Genomic DNA, 17596 nt, shown 5'->3' with positions numbered 1-17596 from the left:
CCCCAGCACGCATCATCAAATATTTAATCCGCCGTGCACCATTTTTCCCACAGATTGCCATCCACGCACGCCAGGATACGCACACTTTCCATCTCCCCCCTCTCTCTCTCTCTCTCTCTCTCTCTCTCTCTCTCTCTCTCTCTCTCTCTCTCTCTCTCTCTGTGTGTGTGTGTGTGTGTGTGTGTGGTGTGACACTCATTTCAGTTCAATTCAATTAGTTTCAGTGCAGTTAGGGAAGTGATGCACAGCTGTAAGACGAGACGGAACTGAATAAATGTGAGGGTTTCCTAAATAATCAGGAGCCTATTGACCATGTTCCCAAATCTCCATCCCCCCTCCCTCTCTCTCTCTGTCTCTCTCTCTCTCTCTGAACTCTTCCTCGCTGAGAATCCAACCACACCACCAGGTTTTGACGCGCCGGAGATAAATGAATAAACCCATGGAGGAGCGTGGGAATATTGAGAGGAGATCCACTTTTCCGGAGCATCTCTAACTGGAGGACGTTTTAAGAATTTTTTTTAATGTTTTCTTGTTTTTCTTAACCCGCTCATCTTTTTTTCCTGTCGCGATCCTCGGGTGAACCTCCTTGGGATATTTCGGCTGGACGAAGCGGCTGGCTTTGGCTGAGGCGCCCCTTCCATCGCGTGTTTCGCCGGGAAGAGGAGGAGGAAGAGGAGGAGGAGGAGGATGAAGAAGGAGTGAAGCCCCTCTACTGTCGGAGAAGATGCATTTTTAGCCCGCAGGTGATTAACTGTTGAAAAAAGGCAGGCACGCCTTTTGGATACACCGTCGGGGAATAAACAAGTTGAGCTGTGAAATTGGCGTCGGGCTGAAGGTGTGAGAAGATGTGAAATGTTCATGTTCACATGAGGGAGATGGAGAAAAAGAGGAGAGGAGATGCCACGTCGGACAGATATTTCTCTCCTGCTCCGTAGGATTCTTTATTTATTTATATATTTATTTTGCAGTGTGCTCAGTCAACGTGACCGCGGTTAAAAAAAAAAAAAAAGTGTTCCCAAATTCCTTTAGCGCACACGTCTCCAAGTGGAACTCAAACACAATTCTCCTCCAGGAGCTTCTAATTAAAAACTTGGCGGCTGGAAGGACACAGTGTGAATTACATTTGAGCTGCTTTTTTTTTTTTTTTCTTCTTGGCTTTCTGGAAATGTGAGTCCGCCGGAGACCAGTGCGCACCAGAGTCGCCAAGGCTGCAGCGCACAGCCCAATTTTCCCAGCGGGGGGAAGCGGGGCTTCGCACCGCAGCATCTCCACGACGCTCTCGCCTTTCTCCTCGCTGAGATGCCTCCGCGGGCACCGATCCCCTAAATGGCCAGTGGATACTGATTCTCCATGGTGTTCGCCGGCCAGGTGTCTCAGAGAAGGCGAAACCTCGGCTGTTTGGTTCAGTAAACCCTGGACACACCTTTTTTAATGTCAGTCAAGGTAAGTTTGGCCTATTTCCACTTCAAGTCTCGATCGCATGTGGCTGTATTTACTCCCGGGCTGTGGTGTTGCATATTTCTTTCTTGAGGAGAGGATGGATGAAAGCGCACAGATGAGGCAGAGGTGTTGCTTGTTTATTAAACCTGTAGCCCCGCTGATCCCACAAGTGATCTTTTTTTTATTTATTTATATATTTTTTGTGTCGGTTTTACCTTCAGATATCTGCAAAGAGAGTGACATGCCCAATAACGGAGGGTGTTGGATTATTTTCAGAGCTGAAACAAAAATCTGAGCAAACATTTCCACTGGTTGTGCGTTTTTTGCTGCGTGTCTGTATTTCAGGGACAGTCGGCAAAACGCTCAGCCCATTAGATGGACTCCTTGTAATCAGGATTAGGATTCAACAACACAAAACATCATCTATTCCGGGCGAGTTTGAGCAGAAATGGCAGTACAACGTGTTTTCTCTTTATGGTTCTGAACAGTAATCACACAAAAGTTGTTGAGGGCCCTCCTGCATCAAGTCCTCTCACACTACCTGCTGCAGCCAAGCCATCATTAAGAAGACACAACGCCAGAGACCCCTCTGATGCGCACACTTGACCTTTTGTGTCGTCTACTCTCTGATACTTTCGAAGAAAAGAGTGGTGCAAGCATCAGATCAGACAGACCATGATCTCACTGGAGCACCCGCCCCCTCTCTCCTCTCCTCATCTTCTTGTTGATGGAGGAATTTGCTGCCACATAAACCTCATTTCTGTGTCTTGCACCAAATGTAGACTGCAAAAATAAATAAATAAATAAATAAGCTGTTGTGCATCCAAGCACTGGAAGCACAATGCATTTCAAGCATCCAGTCAGAACCTTCTCAATGTAAAGGGATATCCGTCTTGGCAGATTGACTTTGACTCCTGCACTTCTCTCCACCAGCTTGTCATTTCTCTAGAAATGTAAGCCCACTGTCTCGCTGCACCCGGCGTAAGTGACTCCGCATAAAACTGCCATCTTAAAGTCTACAGCGTGATATAATTGGATTGTGCTAACAGACACACACACACTGCCCCCGTATTGCTCCCAACTGGAGAGGAGTAGGACCTCCAGTCCGCTGTACCAAAATGGATCTTTTTGTCCACGCAGCTAACGGCATCGGTCACTCCGAGGTCTTGGAATAATGAAATGCCCTGCAGCTGCACAATAGGAGGCGAATGGCAGCTGTTTTAAATGGACTATGACCCCTTGAAGTGACCCCTTAAAGGGGTCAAAGCATTGATGTGGCTGATCACTCATATCTGCTCCCCCTCTTCTATTGTTTCTGCAGTGGTGTCTATCGTCTTGCTCCTGTTGGTTAATGCTGTTATTAAGACACTGGGTTAATGGCACATTTCTGTCCAAAAGTCAAGTGTTGGTGTTGGATAAGATCCAGTCATATTAGCGTCTATGAACTCTGAAAACGACTCACATGTATATAAAATAGTTTTATTCCAAACTATTAGAAACACAACACTGCTGGTATAAGTGATCAGTAATGATCAAATGTCTTATCCTGGGATGGCAGTGCCACTCGATACACACTGAGCAGCCCGGGGGAGGATGTTCAGAACCTTCTGTCCTTGAGTCTTCTTTGCCTGTTGTTGTAGGGTCCGGATCTTTGGCAATGACAGGCCATGTTTCCATCAGTGCATTTTGAAGAAGTGCTGAGCAATATATTGATGTCATACCGTTATCGTGATTTGAGGCTATATACTGCTTTAGATTTTGAATATTGTTGTTCTGTGTTATGGCATAGACGTTGGTGTATTTCAGCGCTACCATTTATGAAGTGCTTTTGAGGAGATTTCAAAACATTGAGATAAGTATTGTAAAATATCCAACCCAATCACCAGAATACATTTTGGCAACATACGTTTCTGCAAACCAAGGATACGTTGAAACTTTACATTTCTTAATGTTGCAACTTCACGTTCCATTAGGTCCAATTCTCAGTTTTATAACGTGACAATGTTGTGCTTATGTTCTGGTTAGGTTAAGGCCAAAAAACACTTGATTAGGAATAGGAAAGATCATATCCAGTACTGTCACGTTTACAAATGTTGAAACACAGTCTTGAACTGTGGTCGCTGGCTTGCCCGCCTTCTCATTTGTAACTCCAACATCATCCCTGCCTACCTACTGATATGGCAGTCAGGTCATTAACATGTAATGTGAACGTGGTGTGACACGTTTTGTGGATTTTTCAGTATGGTTAGCTATTTTTGAAAAGGTGCTTGATGGGAGATGGAAACACCTTTGACACAGCGAACAGTTAACTCACATGACTGATCAGCTGTTTCCACTCTGAGAGAAGAGGCGAATCATAGCAGCATGTTAGAACAGTCGCTACGTCGCTCCACACAAGTCTGATGTAACCTTCCTCACATTATTATGTTAAGAAATAGAAATGTTGTGTTTCCATTGTGTTTTTTACAATGTTTTTGGACTGTTTGAGGTTCGACTGGCTCTCTTTTAATTACATCATCTACATTACGCCGCCGACTTCTTATCTCAATCAACCAATACCTGATAATCAAATAATGATTGTGGATGGAAACAAGCATCCATTTTGCATTTTCATTTTTGCAAAATCTGGTTGAAATTTGCATTAGGATGGAGACCTGCCTGCAGACAGGAAGGTAACAACACAGCAGGGAGCAATGCAGAATGAACACAACGACAGAACATGATGGTGACATGCCTCTTATAGACCTGGAACTATGTCCATTTGCAGTTTAATCCTAAACACACATATAAGTGTCTACTTTTTGCGTACATGCCCAGACATGCATAAGTGCACACATACACGAACAGACACCAGGTTTTGGCCTGCGAGAGATCTAGTATTGTGGTTCGCCACAGGGGGCAGAGAGAGGGCATTTATAGTCCTTTTGTAGCAGAAGTTCACAATGACCTAAAAGTACCAGGGGGTGGCACAAATGGAGAGAAAGTGTGTGTGTGTGTGTGTGTGTGTGTGTGTGTGTGTGTGTGTGTGTGTGTGTGTGTGGAAAATGAGATAGAACGACAAGAGTCAGAGAAAAAGAAATGGAGGGAAGATGAGGAGACGATGAGGGGAAAAACAGTGAGAAAGGGGGACATGGAGCGAAGCAGGGGGGGTAGGATAGGTGGAAAGGTGAGGATGAGAAGGTACGGGAGGTGAGAAGATCTCAGGGGTTGGCAGAGAGAAAGGGAAGGAAGAGATGAGAAATGGCAAAGGGCTGGAGGGAGCACCGAGAAAGGGGACAGCAAGCCGGATGGGAGCGGGTCCGCAGTGAATGCCGGCATTATTCAGTTAGGTGAAACGATCGGTTCATGCTTGACGGCTGTGGGGCGAGGGCAGCCACATACTGCGCCTTGAGAGCCTCCCGTGAAGGCCAGAGGAGGCGAGGGAGAGAGACAGGCGGAGGGAGGAGGAGGAGGAGGAGAGCGGAGAAAGAGGTCCGGTAGCTGCGACTGTCGATATTCTGCGATGGAGAACAAAGGGAGAGGAAATGTGATGGGTGGAGGGACAAACACCAGCAGTGAGAGTAAGACGCAGAGAGGAGAAGCAGAGGAAAAATGTCTGAGAGCAAAAGCGACAAACTGATGACAGAGCCGCGTCTTTATTGTCTGACATTTTGGAGCCGAATCACCAAAGAGGTCGTTCGAGAGTTTCGCTTCCAACAGTTTGAAACTATATCAGAGGATTTTCACTCGTCTGCTTGAAGTGCGAGCAGTGTAAATCAGGTGGTCTTGACTTGAGAGCTACCTCTCTTCCTTTATCTGTGTGTGCGTTTCTCTTTCTTTTTGGAGATGTGAGTCATTGTGAATTCCACAGGCTGTTGACTCACGTACACTTACCCACAGGCTCTGCTATTGTTTCGTCCTGAATGCGATTGCAACCCAAAAGGTGTGTACAGTATGCGTGTGACGACTGGGGTGTTTGTGCATCTGTCTGTGCGCGGCGCTTTGGATGCAAAGAGGGTGATAAAGCAGCATAAACACCTCACAGCCAAAGAGGGGCTTTGATTTAACTGCGAGCACGAAATCACACTTGAAGCTGCAGCTGCTCAGGTGAGTCGATCAACTCCAATGGCAGTTTTACAGCTGTGAAAGGAGTACAGACGTCAGAGTTTTTTTAACAGGCCGTCCACACGAATAAAACATACAGACTCTTCAGCCATTAAAAGCCATGGAGGGATTTAATGAGGATTGCTGCACAGTTTGACAATTACGACGACGTAGTGCCAGAAGATGTTTGCAAAGAGGAACAGAAGTTTGGCATTTGGCGAGCGAGACAGACAAACACAAACTGGAGAGCGGCGGAACAAAATACGAGGAGAGTAACACAAAACTGATTCAATGGCTCAATATTTGTCTTTCCATTAGCATGGTTTTATTTAGAAGTGCAGCTTGAGAAAAGGTTGGTGGAAATGGCAAAAACAAAAAAGACAAACAGGCTTTTATGTTCGCTCGAGGTTTGCTGCCTTTTTCAAATAGAGTTATTGCAATTACAGCCTTATAAGTTTAGACAAACACATATTTAACAAACAGAAAGAACACAAAGAAAACATTTCCTCTGTCAGCGTCTTACTGGATATTCACATAACGTGTGAAAACAAACGGCAAGCACTAGCAACAGGTGGGCCTACAGTACATGTAGACAGACGAGGAGACCAGATCATGTCTTATTATCATCGATGAAAGAAATGTCATTTCTGGTTCTACTACATGTGAAATGTAGCCTATGCTGCCAAATTCTGACACAACTTTACTTTGGAGTACCTGCTTATTCCTTCCAAACCAGTGCCTAAATATAAATCTCCTTGTTTTTCCTTTATTTTCCCCAAAAGTTTGCTACAAATCCGCTTTGAATCATGTTAGAATATTCAGGTTCCCAAATGCACAATAAGGTTTTGCAGTAATCATTCCTCACACTGGCCGTTGTGAGTCAACGTGAGGTATCAGCAGTCTGAGTGGGAAACAACAGTTACTGTCCCTGTGTCACAGCACGGCACTGAAACACCGCGGGGAAATACAGACACAGAACTCTGTCGTAGAGAGACTGTGTTAGAGATCCGCTTGAAACGGGGACTGCTGATGCTACAGAAAAATTACGCATAACTTAAAGCAGCTACAAGTGAACCTCCACTGTCTGTTGATACTGGCGGTCCCTGTGGACGAAAGCAGTATGAGCGCCGCTGCCTCGCGATTTACAGATCTTGATATGTGCAGCGTGGGCGAGTGGAGGAAAGACAACTAACTTCTATTGTTGAAAACACATCTGTTTGTAGACTGCATAGTGATGAGGTAATGGCTCTATTTGTGGCCATATAACATATACTGTAACACTGTAGAAATGGTCTTCTCACTGATGGTTTTACTTATGTAGGTCATCAGTATTACATGAGACTGATACATAACCAGTTAAAAGTTCCTTGTTGTACATTCAAGCCCTCATCTTTGCATATTTGTCCGACGCAAAGTTGCCTACATGTGCTCGGCCAGTCACGATGCTCACACTCAACCCTAATGGGCCTGCCTTTATAAAACAGCAGCAGCTCTGCCCTTTCGCTTTGACAGCGGCAGGGTTGGCTTCTTCAGGACTTCAAGGTTCCTCCCGGCAGTGTGATATTTGTCCAATCAGCCTGAAATTAACAATAAATATTAACCGTATGCTCCATAATTGCGTTACTTCAGCCTTCAGAGCTCGACTGATAGTCGTTGGTGTCATATCTGGAAAAGTGAGTTGCTGTTCTTGTGACAGAAATAAGCCGTCGTTCTTAAATAATCTTAAAAGGCCTTTTTTCTTTAGCTGATTGTCGCTCTGCTGGAAATATCTAAATAATTTAGTTTTTACTTCTACATTGGCCTCATATCAGGGACGATCAGCAGGCAGAATAGTTGTAAGATAAAAAAAATGTTTTGCACATATATCCGTGGCCGTGTTTCCTGTGATATTACACCTGGAATAAGAGGAAAACAGGATATGTATCTGTGCATCTGCATCTTTGTATGACATGTTTACATATAGGCAGGCCTCCATTTGTGTGTCTTTACAGTATCATGTTTAATCCAGGTGTCACCGCTCAGTGTGCTCAGGTGCAACAAACCCACATACACACTCGTCTGCGGCTAATCTCCGTTGACAAGCAGCAGTCGCCCCTTCACACAACATCCCAATTATAGATGATTGTATGCCGCGCAGCATGTGAGGGTGTGGATTTACGGTAACTGGGTGCGTATGTATTTAAAATGACGTGTTTGTCATGTCAGGGATTATTGTGCCGTCCTCTGAATTCTCCTGACAGGTGATTGTTGCTGGTTAAGCTGCAGTTGGCTCTGTAAATAAAAATGTTCTGTGGGATCGAGAAGTGAAGGTTAAAAGTGTTTGTTTTTTTTTTAAACTGAGATGTATTGACGTCTTAAACTAGTGCGCAAGCAGACAAATGAATATTTAAATCTATCAAAGTGATGTCATCGTGCTGATTTACTTGAGTTCATAATTCTGATCATATAAACAGCACTGGCGGCCCAGTGGAAGCTGTTTTTGTAAGGTAGGGATTTCAATTACTGATTTAGTTTGTTATTCAAGTGGTTGACCTCTAAATCAGAAGTTACATAAGTTTTAAAGGTGCACTATGTAGTTTTGGGGAATACCTTTTAATCAGAAAAGAAGGCTTCCTAACCCTAACCCGTTGATTGATTTTTTTTTATGCCTAAACAAACTAAATAAACAAACTCTTCATTTTCATAACCAAATAAATTAACTTTAAAGCAGCAGTAGCTGGAAACGGAGCGGACTCACACACAAGCTGAATCCCCTCCCTGCAGATCATCATCACACACAAGGTCCTTTTAACTTGATTGTTGCAGAAGGAGCACCGTCCTGCTTATCCAGGAACTCATAAAAGGCTACATGTTAGAAATTCATTAGGTCAACATGGAGACGAGCTCTTTGCGTGATTGGATACAAGCAGTGCAGCAGAAATGACCAAAGGAATTATTTCACCTTATTTTTCTAGCCTCCGTGATACGCTGATTGAATTATGAGCATGACATCGGGCGCGTCCTGTCGTTTAACCAGAATGCTGATCCGCTTTCTTTGAGCGATTGGCACAGAGCATCATTCATTCATGGAGATTGGAGGTTGAAGACTTTATCAAGTGAACACTACAACACTAACTATTGCTTAGCCCACTTAGCTGACGCTTCTTTCGTTGTAAGAGCACTGCATCACTAGTGGGCCAGTCAACCCAAACAACACACCCCTATTGTCTGCAACACTTTATCACCTGATATTTCTGTACCATGTCCTGTCTCTGTTATCACCAAAATGTCTCTCTCTCTCTCTCTCTCTCTCTCTCTCTCTCTCACACACACACACACACACAAACACACACGGTCCCTTGGCGTGCCTCTTCCTCAGCTGTTTTGTCACCTGTCAGGACTGACACCAGCAAGGAAGGCCGTCTCAGGCCCGCTGTACCGTCACTAAGTCATTTTGACGGACACCACATCCCGCCGTTCAACCTCACTCTGCTCGCTGCTCAGTGATGTGAACAAACCCCCCACCCCCCCGCCTCCCGCCACCAAGATTTGTGACCTTTTGGACTCGGAGTGGCACTTCCTTAGCGTTATTGTCTTATGATGTTCTGCATGGTCGGTGGCATGATTAATGGATCGTTTAGCACTTGTGAGGGATGTCTAGAGTAATGTAGTAGAATAATGTAGCTTTTTAAATTCTCATGCGAAACTGTTATGACAATCTTTTCTTTTTTTCTCTCAAATTAGAGCTGAGAAAAGACCTTCGAAAAGACTCACCTGTTGCTTGAAAAGAAATTCATACACACAACGTGATTGACAGCCAGAATTGTTGCAAATTGCGGTAATTTTTACACGGCAGTAGGTGACTTCTCGGTCGACGAGAAGGTCACCATCACCAACTTTTCGTGAGATACTGCGAGATAAGCTGCACGTTAGGATTTTTTTCTGAACCTGTAAGTAACATTATAGACGTTCCTCACAAAATGTAACTCATATTTTGGCATTCAATTAACAAGCAGCTTCTAATTTTCCATTGGTAAATCTTCAATCCGGGCTGTGACAACAAACAACAAAGGCAGGGTGGGATGGGGGTTAATCTTGCCGCAGCACAGAGCCGCTTTTGCTCACTGCGGTGCCTCAAAACAATTAAAGCAGTGAAGTCAACCTAGGGGAGAGAGGAAACAGCCACCAGGTCTCACGCCGAAGTGTTTTGTAGAGTGTGTTAAAACCAGAGCAGCTTTGAGTAAGCTGTTAAGAGACCCAGGGAGACATTTGAGGGGAGTCAGGGAGACATTTGACCGGATGATACTTATTATCTCTGGAAAACAGCTCTCTGCTCTATCTGCGTCTATCGCTTGTTCCCTTACACGACGTGCAGGCTAAGGAGGAAGAAATGTACCGAAGCTAATGTTTCACGGGACAAATCTGTAGCTTTCTGCTTGCCAACAATTTTTTTACACTTACAGTACAATAAGTGATGTGTGTGTGTGTGTGTGTGTGTGTGTGTGTGTGTGTGCAGATAAGAAAGACATCTAAATGGAGGTTAGTACAAAGCAAACTTTATTTTGGCTCGAAGCCCGTTATACTCTTTGACTCCACAATGCTCCCTTCCCCCTCAATCTCACTTTTCAGTAGCCGCTGGACTCGCCCACCTCAGCTCTGACAGTTGCATAGTAGGAGAGGTCGCAGCCATGTCTTTCTTTCTTCCTTTACATAATCACTTTTAAGGTCACCGCTTTTTGCCATCGTGATCAAAAAACAGTAGCGTGATCGCGTCGGACGTTGTCGTCACCGCCGCAGACATTTTTTCTCGATGTCAGTCGCTGCAATCATCAAAGCCACCGGCAGCATTGCTGCCGTTGTCATCGTCGTAATTATCGTTGCCATCATTATGAAGCAAAATCTAATCACAACCATCTCATCGTCTTTGTTCACATCCTTGGATGGGTACGGCCCAGAAGCAAAAGCTTGGCAATACAACATTACTCACATTAAACCGGTCTGAGGGACTTAAATATGCTTTCACTGACGAGGGAGGCCTGTCAGGAAAACAGTACAAGGAAGCGTCGGCCATGTTTTATGTCTCACGTGGACATTTTCTCTCCTTTTCCTGTGAAAACCTCCACATTGTGTCCACTTTCTGCATCATAGTGGCAGAGGACACACACACACACACACACACACACACACACACACACACACACACACGCACATAAATACCAACACTGAGAGCTGCAGGGCTGTAAATGTCAGCCCTCACTCTGTCTATTTGTTGATCAATTTGATTGATTGTGGGCTCTGTGTGTGTGTGTGTGTGTGTGTGCGTGCGTGCGTGTGCGTGTAGCTGCCACAAATTGTCAAAGTAGCACAGGCGCACAGACGTAAAACAGTTCAATAGCAGTGACTGATTTTAGTGTTTCGGAGTCGTGCCTCTCAATCTATCAATCTAAATATCCTCACGGTACTTGTTTTGTGTATTGGCTTTATTCTAGTGCCCGTTTTCATTTCCCCTTTCTTCACCCTGCGTGTATCGAGACGAACGCCCCCAGCAGCCAATCACAGCGCGAGGACCCGCTGATGAACGGCTTGTCAAATCTCACGCAGTTAGTCAGTTTGTCGGGAAACAACGTCATCCCTCCCGTGACATTTGAATCCCGTCTCCTTCTCGCTAAGTGACACTGGCATGTTACAATACATTAGTCGGGGATCATAATGATGTGAAGTCGGAGTCATGGAATGTGAGTAATTGCTGCGGTCATAGTACATGACATCCAACATCAGCTGGAGGACACTGATGATGTTCGGAAAGGAGAAGGCCCGGAAGGCTGCGCGAGCAATGTGTGTGTGCTGACGTTTTGAGGCCATAGAAAAAATTAGTGACGACGCATTAGATAACTGACGGTGCAGACTTAAGACACACTGAATCACTGAAAAAGTTAGGTGATAACATGTCCTCAGAGATTTTCTTTTTTCGTCTTCTTTGTGTGTGTGTGAGAGAGAGAATGAGCAGTGATTTGATGACTTGTGAGTGGGAATAATTGGCTCAGGACTTCAGGAATTGTATCCCCATCTAGAAAGAGGATATCTGTCTCATTATGCCTGACATTACACAAGGTACTTTCAGATAACTTTCATAAATAAAGGTAAAAACGATACCTCCACTGGTAAACTCCCTTTGAGCTTCTTTCATATTTTATTTCCAATTTAACATCCTGTATCCTTCTGTATGGTGTAATTGTCTATGTGTATTGTCTACAAAATACCCTCTATGCCCTTTATAAAGAAGTTTCTCATCACCCGGACCCTTCATCCTATTCCAGAATATCCAGTCCAGATGAAACAGCATTTTCGAGAGTATCATGTTGTATTTCGAGGTGAAACAGGATAGGCAGACGGGACAAAAGGTTGCGAGGAATTTGATTTGAATGTTGAGAAGTGGGAGTATTTAACAAAAACTTGGAAAAGACACGATGATGTAGCATCCTGTTTTCAGCAAGAGAACTAATTAGTTCTGTGCAACTAACTGTTGAAGATTGGTAAGTGGTTGTTTCAAGCCTACGTAAGCACATGTCATATTTTGTTTTACTGGAAAAAAAGGACAAATCTTTGGAAGGTAATAGATTTTTTGTATTTTTGTTTTTGGCACATATTGTTTTTAAGGAGGCAGCACGTGATCGGTCCATTTTGTGCTGTAGTTAATCATCAGTATGCTTTCAGAACCGACAGAGTCACAGAGGATGCCATGTCCACTGCCCTCCGCTCAGTCTTCACGCACACGGGGAATAAGAACAGCTACATCACAATGCTGTTTGTTGACTTCAGCTTAGCATTTCAAACAATCTCTGTGTGTTTCTTGTGTGTATGGATATCAGCAAATATTTGTAATATACTGTATACTGTAACGGATATCAGTTGTCAGTTGCTTGCTGACAAAGAGAATTTGAAACAGCCTAAATGTTTTTCATACTGTAAATTGCTCATCTTTCCAGCGTCACAATATGATGTCACAGCTCAATTGTCTGTCTGCTTCGCTTTGACTCTGCTCTCTCCATCTATCACTCTGTTTCTCACCCTCCACCTGCCTGATTTGCTCTCTCTCCAACACTAGCTGTGTATTCTAAGGACTGGAGCGTGGGCTGACAGACATATGGAGCTGTTGAGGTTGTTGATGGTGATGACGCTGGGGTTCCTTTGAGCACCTCCTTGTCATACTGATTCATCAGCCCCGGCCGCTCATAAAAGCTACCGAACACAAACACACAAGTATTACAAAGAATAAGCACAGGCCTTTAATGAAATATGCAGATATACAGGGAGACACTGACAAACACGTTGTGTGCAGCAATACCAACGTTTTGTCACGCCCCTTAGAGTTTCAACAGGAGGTATTCATTAACTTCTGTGTGAGACGCTTTTCACTAACTCCACTGTAACCCCATCTGTCGCAATATTAGACGATCAGAGCAAGACAGGTAACATATGGTAAAGGTCAACAATGTCCACATGCGATGGTGGTTGGCGTTGAGATTGTTGTTCCTGTAATAGTCTATGTTGATATTTTAACTTATGTATGCAAGTTAACTTCATGATTTCTGGCAGTCTCATACAGATGGTAAGGTCATCAAATGTACCTTTTCCATCTGTATGAGATGCCGGAGGGCGTGAGTGTTATGCTATTATTATTTATGCTACTATTAGAAGTTGAGCACATCAAGATGAACAGTTGGTGCTGCTAATTTTCCAGTCAGGTGCCATTAACCATTACAGAAGAACAGGGTACAATACGATAATGTAGTGTTGCATTACTGTACCTTCAGGGACAGAAAGAGGAAGGAAATCTGCAAATGTGAGAAGAAAACTTTCTCGTCCCATGAACATTTGTGACTCCGGTTATCTCTCTTCTTTTTCCCTCTCGCCTCAAGTAAAGTAACATTTCCCCCCCAGCTCCAGTCGACAGTCAACATTACAGTGGCTAAACACACGACAATAAAGGTCTCCTCTGCCTATCGCTGTTGCAGTCAGGTTGATAAACAGGAGTGGATCTGAGCTCTCCTCCCGTCATAAACAACTCCGAATCAGAGCAGAATTCAATGTGACGCCGGGTGTTTATTCCTCCAGAAGGTCTGGCTCTGCACCCAACTCTCTCCTCCAAAGCTAGCTGGCTGTAATAAGCTGAGCAGCGGCTACGCTACGCTTGGCAGCAATCCAACAAACCAACAAACCACAAGCTACAATATAAGTTAATGTCATGATCAGAACAACAAAGATTACACAATGAACATAAAAAAACATAGCTCACGTGACTTAACTAATTACAGTTTCACCGACAGTGTGTGCAACTTCAGTGTGCTTGCAGAGGTTTGAAGAGGAGTTTTTACAAAGTGGTGATCTCAGTGTTTTTCAGGAGGCACAGCGAGCACTTCATCACGTAACTGCTGTCTTGATTTTGTTAGCGAAATGTGGCCAGATCGGGTCAAAGGGAGCTGCCTCTTGTTCTGGGTCATCATGACATCCTGGTAAAAAGCCAAAGTGTAGTAAAAATAGATTTCTGGCTCAAAAATATAAAGTACTGAAAAAGTATGCAGTCCTTTACTCATATGATTACACAACCATAATAATAAATTCACAGTCATTGATGCGGAAGTATTTTAATAAACTCAAACACACTCACACCTGCATAAATACGTAAACATAAATCATCTCCTTCGCACACAGACACACATACACACACACACTCAATGCAAGATGTGCTGACACATTGAAGGCACTCTGTCCTCTCTCCCCCCAAGGATTCTGGTAATTAGATTCCTACAGGCCAAGTCTCTCAATTTCACTGCATTTAATTGGAAACACACACACACACACACACACACTCTGAAGGCTCCACAGGTCCACGATTGTTGATCACAAGCGGGGACTGTGCCGCTCTAATAATTAATTTCTACGCTGGCCCCCTTCACACGCCTCATTTACCAATCAATCCCTTCTTTGTTTTATGAATTCTATTAAGTGTGGTCTGCCAGCACGAGATGGCGCAAAAGACGAAAGGCGAGAGCACTGTACAGTAGGGATGCGTTGTTGCTACACGGCAGAGTTAAGCCGCATATTAAGTGGTCACGGATGGGTGGGCCGCACGGAGGTGAGCGTGTCGAAAATGTCTGCATGTGAGTGCACCCCCTGAGGTACGTGGGCAGACACGTAGGGAACAAGAAAGACGAGAACATCAAAATCCACATGCTGTTCTCTGCGAAGCATGACACTGATTGACACTGACATCTCAGCCCTGGGCTTTCTTCAGGGTTAAAAGCTCTGGTGCAACTGGATCCAGAGAGGCATTTTGGTGAGTTTACAGTAGTTGATCAAGTGTTCAATAGATGTGAGTGTGATAGAGGCTGAAGTAGGCGTCATGGCAACAGTGGACTAATGTCTAAACTCACGCCTAGCTCATTAAAATGCTTTTTAGACTTCAGCGGTCTTCTGATGCTGGTGACTCAAAGCAAAGTCCAATCAGGCCATGTAGGACGAGAGTCTGACATTTTGGGAAATGTGCTTTCTTGACAAGACGATCGATACCACTCAAATGAATGTACTGTAAATATGAAGCAGTTGGTTACTTACAGCAGACTGAAAAAGAAGAAACAGCCTGCTTGGCTCTCCAAAAGATGGTCTACCAGCACGCAGGTTGTACGACAATTAGCATTAGCATTTTTATGGTTAACCGTTTTTAAGTTATGTAATTGCAGTTGTGTAATTTCAACCAAAATTGTGATCTTTTCTTCAACCTGACAAGGACGTTTTGGTGTCTGAACCTAAACAATGAAATGTGAAATGTTGGTTGACAAGCTTTCTATTGAGCTTACTTTACAGCCTTAATGCTAAGCAGTCTGCTGGACTGAATTAACAGTACAGACACTTTTGAGGACTCATTTAATACCCAGCAAGTAAGTGAATAAGTGTATTCCTCAAAATGTCGGACTACAATTCAGAGCTCAGGCTTTTTTGATTGATTTCGATTTTTTAGGACTTTCCTTATGTGTGGAAAGAATAACATTTTAAATCGTTGGCTCGCTTTGGGACCAAATAGTCCCAGGGAAAACTGTTGAAAGAAAGTCTCAGTAAGTGGGACTTTAAATCCAAAGACGCTGACATAAATCCATAGTCATCACGGCAAGATACTATAAGTTTAAGTGCGAAAATACATGTTGGTTTTTTGTAACGTTGGCGGAGAGGCCCTTTAAGGTCATCGGGGACAGTGATTATTACATAACACACATGATATCTTAAATGAGAGTAAATGAGAGAGAGAGAAAGAAAGACAGAGAGACAAAGCAAACTGCTGCTGACACCTTGCTTGGCGGCGGCAGCATCTGTAGAGTGTATACTCCACTGGGACTATGACCAGAGACCATCTGTCATGCAAACACACACACACACACACACTGAAAGAAGACACGACCACCTAGAAAAATACAGCGCATAGATGGATAGATGGATAGACTGGACTGGCCTACTGGGACAGTACAATGAGAGACAAGTTGCTCATTATGAGCCACACATTCTATGAAGTGGCCCAATAATGGAGACAGCCTCTTGTAATTTTTCTAAATTATTCTTATTATTAAGAACTGGAGCAAGCAATTAAGGCAGGCAGTTTAATCTGTTGTGGATGCCGACACAAGCAGTGAACTAGACCATGAAAGCTCTCTATTTTTGACGACACTTCTCATCCCTGGAGAGGCAGCTAGCATCCTGGGGCACTCTCACTGCTGCACACACACACACTCAAACATGTAGTGTTGCACCCAGTGAAGGGAGGCTATATGGGGTTGTTTGAAGACATACAAACACACTCGGGAAATGTTTAAATGTGAATGTGCTTCAGGGAGACATACAGATATTGAGAGTGCAACGTACTCGTGCCTTTCTATCCCCAAGAGTTTTTCTCAAAATCTACTATTTACCCAAGGGTCCTAAAGTGTTTGGACATGAGCCACCTGAACTTCTTCTTCTTCTTCTTCTTGTAACTTTCACCAAAATGTAAGCCAAAGCCAAAATGTGAGCAATATAGTTTCGATGCTTTGTGCTCAGCACTCGCTTCGCTGCATCTTCAGGGTGTCGTCCTCAAACTATCCAGCCGGGTATCCGAATTGTCAAAAATTGAGCTCACGGAGCATCAAAATGTTTGGGTTGGGTCACAAGTCAATTTCCAGGGGTCAGCCAAGGAACCTATAACAAGAAGGAAGGGTCGTCGTGTCACTGAATCTTGCTTTGGTGCCAGACTGGGATGACAACTGTATTGAAGTCGATGGGAGAAAACACACTGAAACCCAACATATCTACGTCGTATGACTTCTGATGAAGAATTTCCTCCAGAAAATGAATGAACACAGATGAGACTGCAATTACACTGTGAACAGGAGCTTCTTTAACCTCTCTGAAGAAGATATGTTGGGTTTTCCTATAGACTTCAATACAGCTGTCACCACAGTCTGCCACCAAAGCAAGATATGATGACATGATGACTCTTCCTTCCTTCGTTTTTAGTTTTTCTTGGGGTCACCTGATGGTTGTGGAGAAAAAATAAAAAAGATTTTAAACTGGGGAATAGTTTTTACAGTGATATAATTAGCCTTAAAACATATTTTATTTAGTACAGTTCCCCCTCTCCCCTCTTCTTCCTCTTCCCTGAAAACAGGACTCCAGAGTGGGCAGCCACCAAACAGATTAAGATTAAGGCAACGAGGATGACATTTATATTCATTAAAAAGTTTTAAAACAAAAATTGGCCTTTGTCCGAGCTGAAACAAAACAAAATGTAACATGCAGGGTGGGAATGTTAACACGTAGTCACGCAGCCTCCACTCGCACGTAAATACCCAGACACACTGCGGCATGATTCAACAACAGGCAAAGGTGGCTGACACTCATCAGATGTTTCTTACCAGCCCGGTGTTCTCAAAAAGTTTCAGGGACAAACAACGCCGGATTTTCTCTCACACACGACGAACACAAACAAACACGAGCGGTCTCGCTGTCGAGTCACCGAATCGAACATGACTCATTTACTAACCCGGGAAGACGTACTGTAAGTGATGTC

General features: G+C 43.9%; 1 protein-coding gene across 5 annotated transcripts in view; it reads left to right on the top strand.

The window, feature by feature from the left end:
* Positions 1 to 361: 361 nt before the first annotated feature.
* The window catches only part of LOC311267304 (voltage-dependent T-type calcium channel subunit alpha-1I-like), a 170389-nt gene continuing 153154 nt past the window's right edge, over positions 362 to 17596 (top strand). For all 5 annotated transcript variants that reach the window (XM_084370313.1, XM_084370312.1, XM_084370311.1 and 2 more), the window contains exon 1: positions 362 to 1443. The gene's annotated coding sequence lies outside the window, so the exon portion shown is untranslated. The remainder of the gene's footprint in view (positions 1444 to 17596) is intronic.

Source organism: Pagrus pagrus (genome assembly GCF_965226575.1).
Source record: "Pagrus pagrus genome assembly, chromosome: 13".
Taxonomy (NCBI): domain Eukaryota; kingdom Metazoa; phylum Chordata; class Actinopteri; order Spariformes; family Sparidae; genus Pagrus; species Pagrus pagrus.
Note: the sequence above shows the minus strand (reverse complement) of the source record. Positions and strands in the feature narration are given on the sequence as shown.